Below are 7,934 nucleotides of genomic sequence, written 5' to 3' on the forward strand. Positions count from 1 at the left end.
AGGATTCTATGATTCTATGATAACTTTTCCACAGTAGATTTCTGGCTTAAGAACGCAGCAAGCTGTCAATACCTATATATTAACATAAAAGCATAAAGTAGTCGCTTATAAGAAGCAATTTTTTAAAAACTCACATACATCCTGCATGATGCATACCATAAACCCACTACAAATATAATTATATATAATTAGCTGCATGTTTGTAAACTCAACAGTTTAGTCATGTTTCATTAACCACATTGTAAATGGAACATTTGATAGTTAAATATTGTCTTGCTAAACTGATGAACACCTGGAACATGCAATTAGTTCCACCACCAATGAATTAACTTTAACTAAAATCTGTCATTATTAATTATTTTCCTTCCTTCCTGGTAGACCACTAGGATTAAAAGATAATAAATAGCCAAATCAGATCCATAGCAATTTGTTAAGGCCATTTCTACAGGTGCCCTCCTGCTGCAAATTTTACTTTCCTGTGATATATTTTTCAACAGAGATGACTAACTGCTGCATAAATAACGTTTTTTTTTCTTGCTTTTAATTTCCAAATCTCACTTTTACTTGTTTTGGGTTGGTTTGGGTTTTTTTTACGGGGAGGAGGAGGTAAAAGTGAGTTGGTTTTTGGTTGGGGTTTTTTTTGCTTGGTTTTGGTGGGGTTTTTTGGTTACTTTTTGGGTTTTTTTTAGTGTGGGTGGTTTGGGGGGGGGTTGTTTGGTTGTTCTTTGGTTTCTTTTGTTGGGGTTGTGGGGGGTTTTTTGTTTGTTTGTGGGGTTTTTTTGGTGGCGCGATATTTTTGCGGTTTTGTGCAGTGGTTTGTGCTGCTGGGTTTTTTTGTGAGTTTTTTTTTTTTTTTTTAGAACTACCTGGTCTGGTGAGGAGCAGGGAAAAATTATGACATCTTCAAGCAGCCATCTATTCTAAGACAGAGGAGCTGCTGGTTTCACTGGTTTTTGTAGGTGCAGAGTCAGCTCATTCTACCTGACAGGCCCCTGAGGCAGCGCAGTATAGGGCACACACATGCACCACTCCAGCAGGCATATTTTCATTCCTGCACTCAAAAGACACTATAACAGCTAGGACAAATTCTGCCAGCTGCAACAGAAGTAAATTTCTCTGGAGCTGAACACCAAGAAATTGCTTGGTAAAAGTTCACTCCTCAGGAAAATCTGGGAATTGGGCAAAGAGCAAACCAGCAATGACAAAAGCTGCCCAGCCAGGCTGGCCTAGCAGGAAGCTGATCCCAGCCCACTGCAGCTCCCACACTGGGGAGCGGGACCATCACAAGGGTAGTAAGAAGTCAAGCCAGTTTCCATCTCTAACCTCAACCATCCAGGTCACCATACCCATGAGGGAATGCAACTCTCAGCATGGTAAACACCCATCAAATCCCATCAAAGCACCTTAAGAATTCCACACTGAAGAGCACCTCCTCTAGTTACAGGGAAGGTTGGTCAAGAATTTTCCGACATAGGCAGGGACACGCTTCTGCAAGTCAGAGTGGTCACTCTGACTCCTAACAGAGACTACGGCTGCTGGTTTATCAGCAGGTCTTAACACAAGTAAAGCTGAGCACATGCTGAAGGAGTCTTTACACAAGCACTTTGAGCCATTTCCTTACTCATTTCAAGCCACACAGACAGATAGAAAAATGACAGGCTCTGAAAAAGTGTCTATTCACAGATGTAACTAGAACATTTTCAAAAGAGAAAGCAGACAATACAAAAAAATATATAGCATCAAACTACTAAGTGCATCTTTAGGTCAAGCATTCCTATTTGCTGTCATCATTCCCCATCATTGCTATCTCCAGTGGAACCGAGACACAGCACATCTAAAAGAATAAAAGGAAACAAATACAATGCAATGACAGATTGAACTATCATATCATAGCCTTGAAATCAAGAGATCAGCAGGCCTTAAAAAAGGACTGGGCATCTGTATGAGCAATAGCATACACTATCATAGGGATCTAATAATGGTTTGAAACAGATGAAACACCTCTGGAGCTGCAGGAGGAACCTGGTGGAATGAGCTGTGTGTAACAGCACTGCTGCCACGCTACTTGCAGCAATGTTCAGAGCCAGCTCTCAGTGAATACTGACACCAACATTTACAAAGCTGAGCAACTGGGAGACACAGGATGGTGACATCACCATTTCTTTTGACCTGGACATATCCAGAGTAACTCCATCTCATGTGCAGTCTCTAGTTTCCTTAGGTGTTCCAATGACATAATGCAGTGTCTTTATTTTCCTTTGCACACCGGTACAGAGAGATGAGAATTCAACCAGACCTTGCATCACTGTGGATGGAATAGTAGGGGGAAAAAGTGCAGAGTAAGGCAGAAAGCAGTATGAGGTTGTGACAAACACGAAACGAGGTGCTGCAGATGCCAAATCTCTTGGAAAGAGTTAAAAAAAAAAAAAAATCATTTTTTCCTGGACCCTTTCATGACAAGGACATTTAAATACAGCCAACTGAATGTTGGCAGTTCTGCTACCTGGCAGACAGAAGCCTGGTATAGAAATTTTCAGCCCAAATGACTGAAGTTGTTGAAAAAGTTTGAGTCAGCCAGTCTATTCAGCCTTACCTGTCATGAGCATGACTAGGTTGGTCTTATGTGGGAAGATAGATGTCCCTTCAACACTGTTTCACACGCTCCTTTCTGATGTGAAAAGCCATCAGCCTGCACAGCTTCACATCTCTGTGGACCTCTATAGGAACACACACTGTCAAAAGAGTCCAGAGACGTGTTGTTTTCATAAGCTATCAAAATTGCTGCAACATACGTTTTTTGCTTTATTCATCCCAATACCAGCTTGTTTCCTAAAACAGGAGATTACTCAGAGGAACAGGAGTTTATCTAGTACAGAAAGGACTGTGACTAATATCAAGTTAAACAGAGCCTGGCCCAATTCAGGATCATGTCACCAGTATGCAGGCATTGGAAACAGTCTGATTCCCAGATCCCCTAAGCTACTTTTCAGCCACATTCCCTTTCCCTCACAAACACCTCCAGCTACTGTTGTCTACCAGCTTCCTCAGGTGGGCACATAGAGTACTCCTGCTGCACATTACAGCCCACACATTTCTTCACAGATTCAGACATCTTGCTACAAAGAAAACATCATCCCAGAATTACATATAATTTGCCTACAGCTGTACATCTGTCCACTGTTTTCACAAATTTAACTTCAAAGGAAGGATTGAATCTATCCAAAAATAATCTCTAGGAAATTTTTCATCTCCTGTAGGCAGTGATACAAAAGATGACCTTTCCAATGAACTGCTGATAACTCACTGCATGGAAAAAATTAGATCTTTTGCATGCTGTAATACACATTACAGTTATTTGCCTCAAGCAAACTAAAAATTGAATGGCAGAACCAGCTGGTTACAGATGGTAGTGTGAAAAGTTCACCTCCTCCTTTCTCTGCTGCTTAGCTGCAAGAGTATTAGTCAACAAAGCAAAGGATTATTTGTACTTCATTCTGCTCAGATTAAAAAGGATAAATTCTAAAAACGATTCCATAGCCTTCACTTCAAGCAATAACCTACAGTGCTCCAACAGAAGAAACAGCTTTGATGAAACATCAAATGAGATAATAAAACAGATCACGGAGATGAGCTTGACATAAATATTGCGCAAAGTTTAGTTCCTAGAAAAAGGAACTCAAGTCCTGCATTTATACCTGACCTGATTTTTAACATGGTGTGTGGGTCTAGGGTGTCTATCACTGCCTGATGAGAAAATAATGCACAGGATATTTGCCAGCCAGGAAAATGTAGATTCAGCCAAACCCCTGTTGCTTTTCCATGTCAAGTCAGTCACCAGGAGGGCCACAGAACGTGAAATGTGAAATAATATAAAAGGCAGCATTAACTGGAGGAACAATGGAAAAGTAGTCCTGAATATTTAGAATTTATATTCTTCCTCTGCCAAGGAGAAAACTGAGGCTTAAGCAAACCTAACCAAGAATTAAAGAATAAATGTTGCCTAATGACAGAGAAATGGCATTAAAACATAGGTGGCATAAATGAATGTTCAAGCTTTGCCTCTGCTCAGCACTCTTAGCACCTAAGAAAGAAAAGAACTTTTCCTTAGGGAAAAATAAGTAAAATTAAAAGTGAAACACAGAAGGGAGTAAAATAAACCCCTGACATCAGTTCAGGCTTCTCCTTTCTGGACAATCTCCAAGTATCACAGATGTATTTCAGGACAGTGCAAAGCAGCCAACTTTTTTTTTTTTCCTTTGAAACCTTGAGATTTGCAGCTGAAACATGATAAAATCCAGAAAGCAGCAGAAATTTCCCTAATGTGGAAGAAAAAGACTTCAAATCAGTTTAGAGAACAGATAAAGAAATAAAGGCAATTTCACAACTAAGGGTTGAAGCACCAAAGACATTGTTCTAACACAGAAACAGATGAGCAGTGCAGATGCAACATTATAATCAAATTTCTACACACAAATAAAGCACAGGGGAAGTGCTAGAAGTGGTACTTAAGGACGGCGCTTGTGACCTAATGTGTATAATTAAGCCACGTAAATTAACTCTGCTCCCTTTGTTCTTTTTACAGAGAAATGGAAAGCAATAGATAATAGACCCACACTGAGTAAAGAATTTATTAGGGCATTCCTCCCCAAAACTGCTTTGCCTTCATTCAAAATAATGGGAAAAAGAGTTGCTCTATGTGAAGAATTTCTCATTCTACAAAGTCAAAGGCTTTAGGGAAGGTATCTACTCCAAAAAAGCAGTTATTTGACAAAAAAAAGCTGCCTTTTCTGATTGATCATGACATACACAGTAACGAATGACACAGTTGGTTTCTTAACTTTAGGACCTTCTAAGAAATACTGCACTGATTACATTACTCCAACTGAAAATATTTCTAATAAAGCTAAAAATAATTTCCCTCAACACTTCCTTTTTCCAAGTAGCTTCTTTTTGCTAGCAATAGCACAATGCAGCAAGGATATCTCTCACGTCAAGTCAAACAAAGTGTTAAATCAAACTGAAATGCTAAGAACCAAAATGGAAGTTGATGCTTCCATCAATATTCTCCTTTGGATCTTGGAGACAAAACACCAAACCAACTTCCACACTGACCCACAGTCATAAAAAGAGCTGCAGGTACCATGAGTCATGCCAGGGCTGCTGAAAAGATCATTAACTTCTTTTCAGGACACACAGTTTTCTGGTCATCAATCTGCCAAATTCACAGAACTAACCCCAGGCAAAGAACTAATTAATTCCAGGTTGAATAAAGCAGAAATAAGCACGTTCCAAATGTAAATGATCTTTCTTTGCTATTTTTCACATAATGTGGAATAAAAGGCAGAGGAAAAATGCTCTGATACAGCCTGATACATGCATTAGGAGGGAGAAATAGACTCCCACCACATAATGATACCTCTACAATCCTCCTGCTCCCAAGTCTTGTCTCTGCTTTGGGAATACAACTTTGTATCATTCTATTTCCCATTAAAATTTATTTCTTGTAATAAAACAATTGAAGTCAACAGTAACAAAACTTGGTCTTTACCATATCCCTGCTGACCCAATTATCCTTTGAAGAACTATAATCTGTCACTACTGTTAGCAGTGTTAAGCAATGGAAGGTATTAATATTACTCAGAAAAAAATCACAAACAATTCTAATCCTCACAAAAGTGAAACATTACAAAAAATTATTAATAAATGAATGATCAGAAGATAAGAGTTTGCAGCATATTTTACAGGCTGTTTGTCATCAAACTTCAGCCCCAGAGGTTAAGTAAACTCAAGTGCAATCCATCTGTGTATCAACATAATCTAAATGTTGTCCTGATTGCCAGCTGATTTTCACCTCTTGGGGACCTGCTCAGGCTATTTATGAAGCACAACCAGACACAGCACAGATTTCACTGAGACATCCAGGCAGAGCAACCTGTGTGTGCTTATTGTGTGCATCTGTGTCCAAGTTCACATTTGCATGGGTGTGTGTTTATTTGCAGAACTATTATTTAACTATTGGAACTTCATCAAAATACAGGGCCTTTCAGTAACTTCTTCCTATCAGATGCATCACGTAAAGGATCAAAATCAAAAGGATACACATGTATTCTCCAAAAAAATCTGGGTAAACATCCCAGAAAAAGCAGCATTGAGATGGTTACACACAGATGTTAAATGATACAGATGTTAAATAATTTTATTTTTAATAACAGAATTGTGCTGGCTATAAAAAACCTGCGACATCTGTGATGCATCTATTCCAATATAAATAGAATATCTGTTAACCAAACACACACACACACCCCTCTTGGGAAGAATTACCCAATTTGTATGTCAAATGTATTGGGTTACATATTATTACATATATTATACAATCTATGACTCACGTTCAGTAATTTCTAGTTCCACAAGTACAGCTAGAACTTAATAACCTCCATCTAAAAGGTTACTCATCCTCTTCTTTAAATGCACCTCATAAAGGCCTGGCATCATTTTTCCAACACAGTATTATTTTTTAACTTTACACATCTTTTCATGTACAACTGTATTAAAGAATTACTTACTCCCACAATAAAAAATATTTATTCTCCATTCAGGTCTCATGTTCTGCTTTCTTATGCTAGACATACTATGGCAAACAACACAAAAATCTTTGGTCTCTTCATGCTGTGAGGTATATGGTAATATAGAGGCAAAAAAATCCTGCAGAGAAAATTAGCATATACAGGATGCTGTTACTTTTCACAATTACAGCTTGCCTGAATATATAAGGCCATCTAAATTTTAAATTACAGACATAACTTCAATTACAACACTATAGCTTAATCTGAAGTCAGCAATTACATTTTGTTAAATAAATTAGTCCTTCACTTTAAGAAGTCATAGAGGAGTCCAAATGTCCAGAAGTATGCTTTTAAGTCATTCAGTTAATACACAGATTTGTCACCTCCTTTCTCACAAGCTTTGGTTAACTTCTTCTGTCTTCTCAATTTATCTCCACATAAAACTGTTCCACATGCTACAGAGAGCATTATAGAGAAGTCCTCCAACATCTCCTGCCAGAGCAAGACTCTGCCCTTCAAATGTTATAGCACCTTCTCAATGGAGGCTTCATTTTCTACCACAGACAGGGATTCCGAAACGTAGGTGTTCTCTTCTAACTGGTTTGCCTGTCAAAGAGAAGAATAATTATTGAAAAATATCTTACCTGTCTTATTTTTCTTGTGCTATTTTACAGGCTGATGTTTCATGTGAAAACCAAAAATGAAGTGATACTCAAAAAGGTCAAAAATTCTTTTTCTCGCACATTTCAGCTGCATGTATTATTTCTGTGTATGAGGCATAAAACCAAAGCATACTAGTGTGTGTAGTATAATTAAACTAAGTACAATAATTACCAGAAAATTAACAAGCTAGCATATAAATAAAAAAATAAGAAAAACATATATTCTTTTACATCTGCAATAAGCCTGCTCAGTTCTAAGCTAACAGTTCCTTTTTGATCAGAATTTTCTCATCCCCTTCTTTTAAAACTAATTCTTCTGGGAAGTTATTCCCAGACTTAAGGGATATACTGCAGATTTTCTATTCTATTACCTGTTGAAACAAACAAAACTTCCATTTCCTGCTTCAAAAGTTTTACTTAAAACATAGCCGCAGCAAAACATGTTAAATGGCTCTAACCCAGGAAACAAATGAAAGATAAAACACCTCATATATATATTAATTTTATATTATGTTCCACTACAAATCATGACAAAAAGGCACAAAAGAAAAGATATTAAATGAAAGATATGCCTCGTTGGTTTATTGTAAAAACACAGGAATGTTGCTGAATGTGCTGTCCCTAATTATTTTAAGCTGCCTTTCTAAGATTTGTTTTCCTTTAAGGAAACAAAAGAATATTCATTTACGTATCATTTAATACATACAAG

Source organism: Merops nubicus, unplaced genomic scaffold (assembly GCF_000691845.1).
Source record: "Merops nubicus isolate BGI_N331 unplaced genomic scaffold, ASM69184v1 scaffold7371, whole genome shotgun sequence".
In the NCBI taxonomy this organism is placed as follows: domain Eukaryota; kingdom Metazoa; phylum Chordata; class Aves; order Coraciiformes; family Meropidae; genus Merops; species Merops nubicus.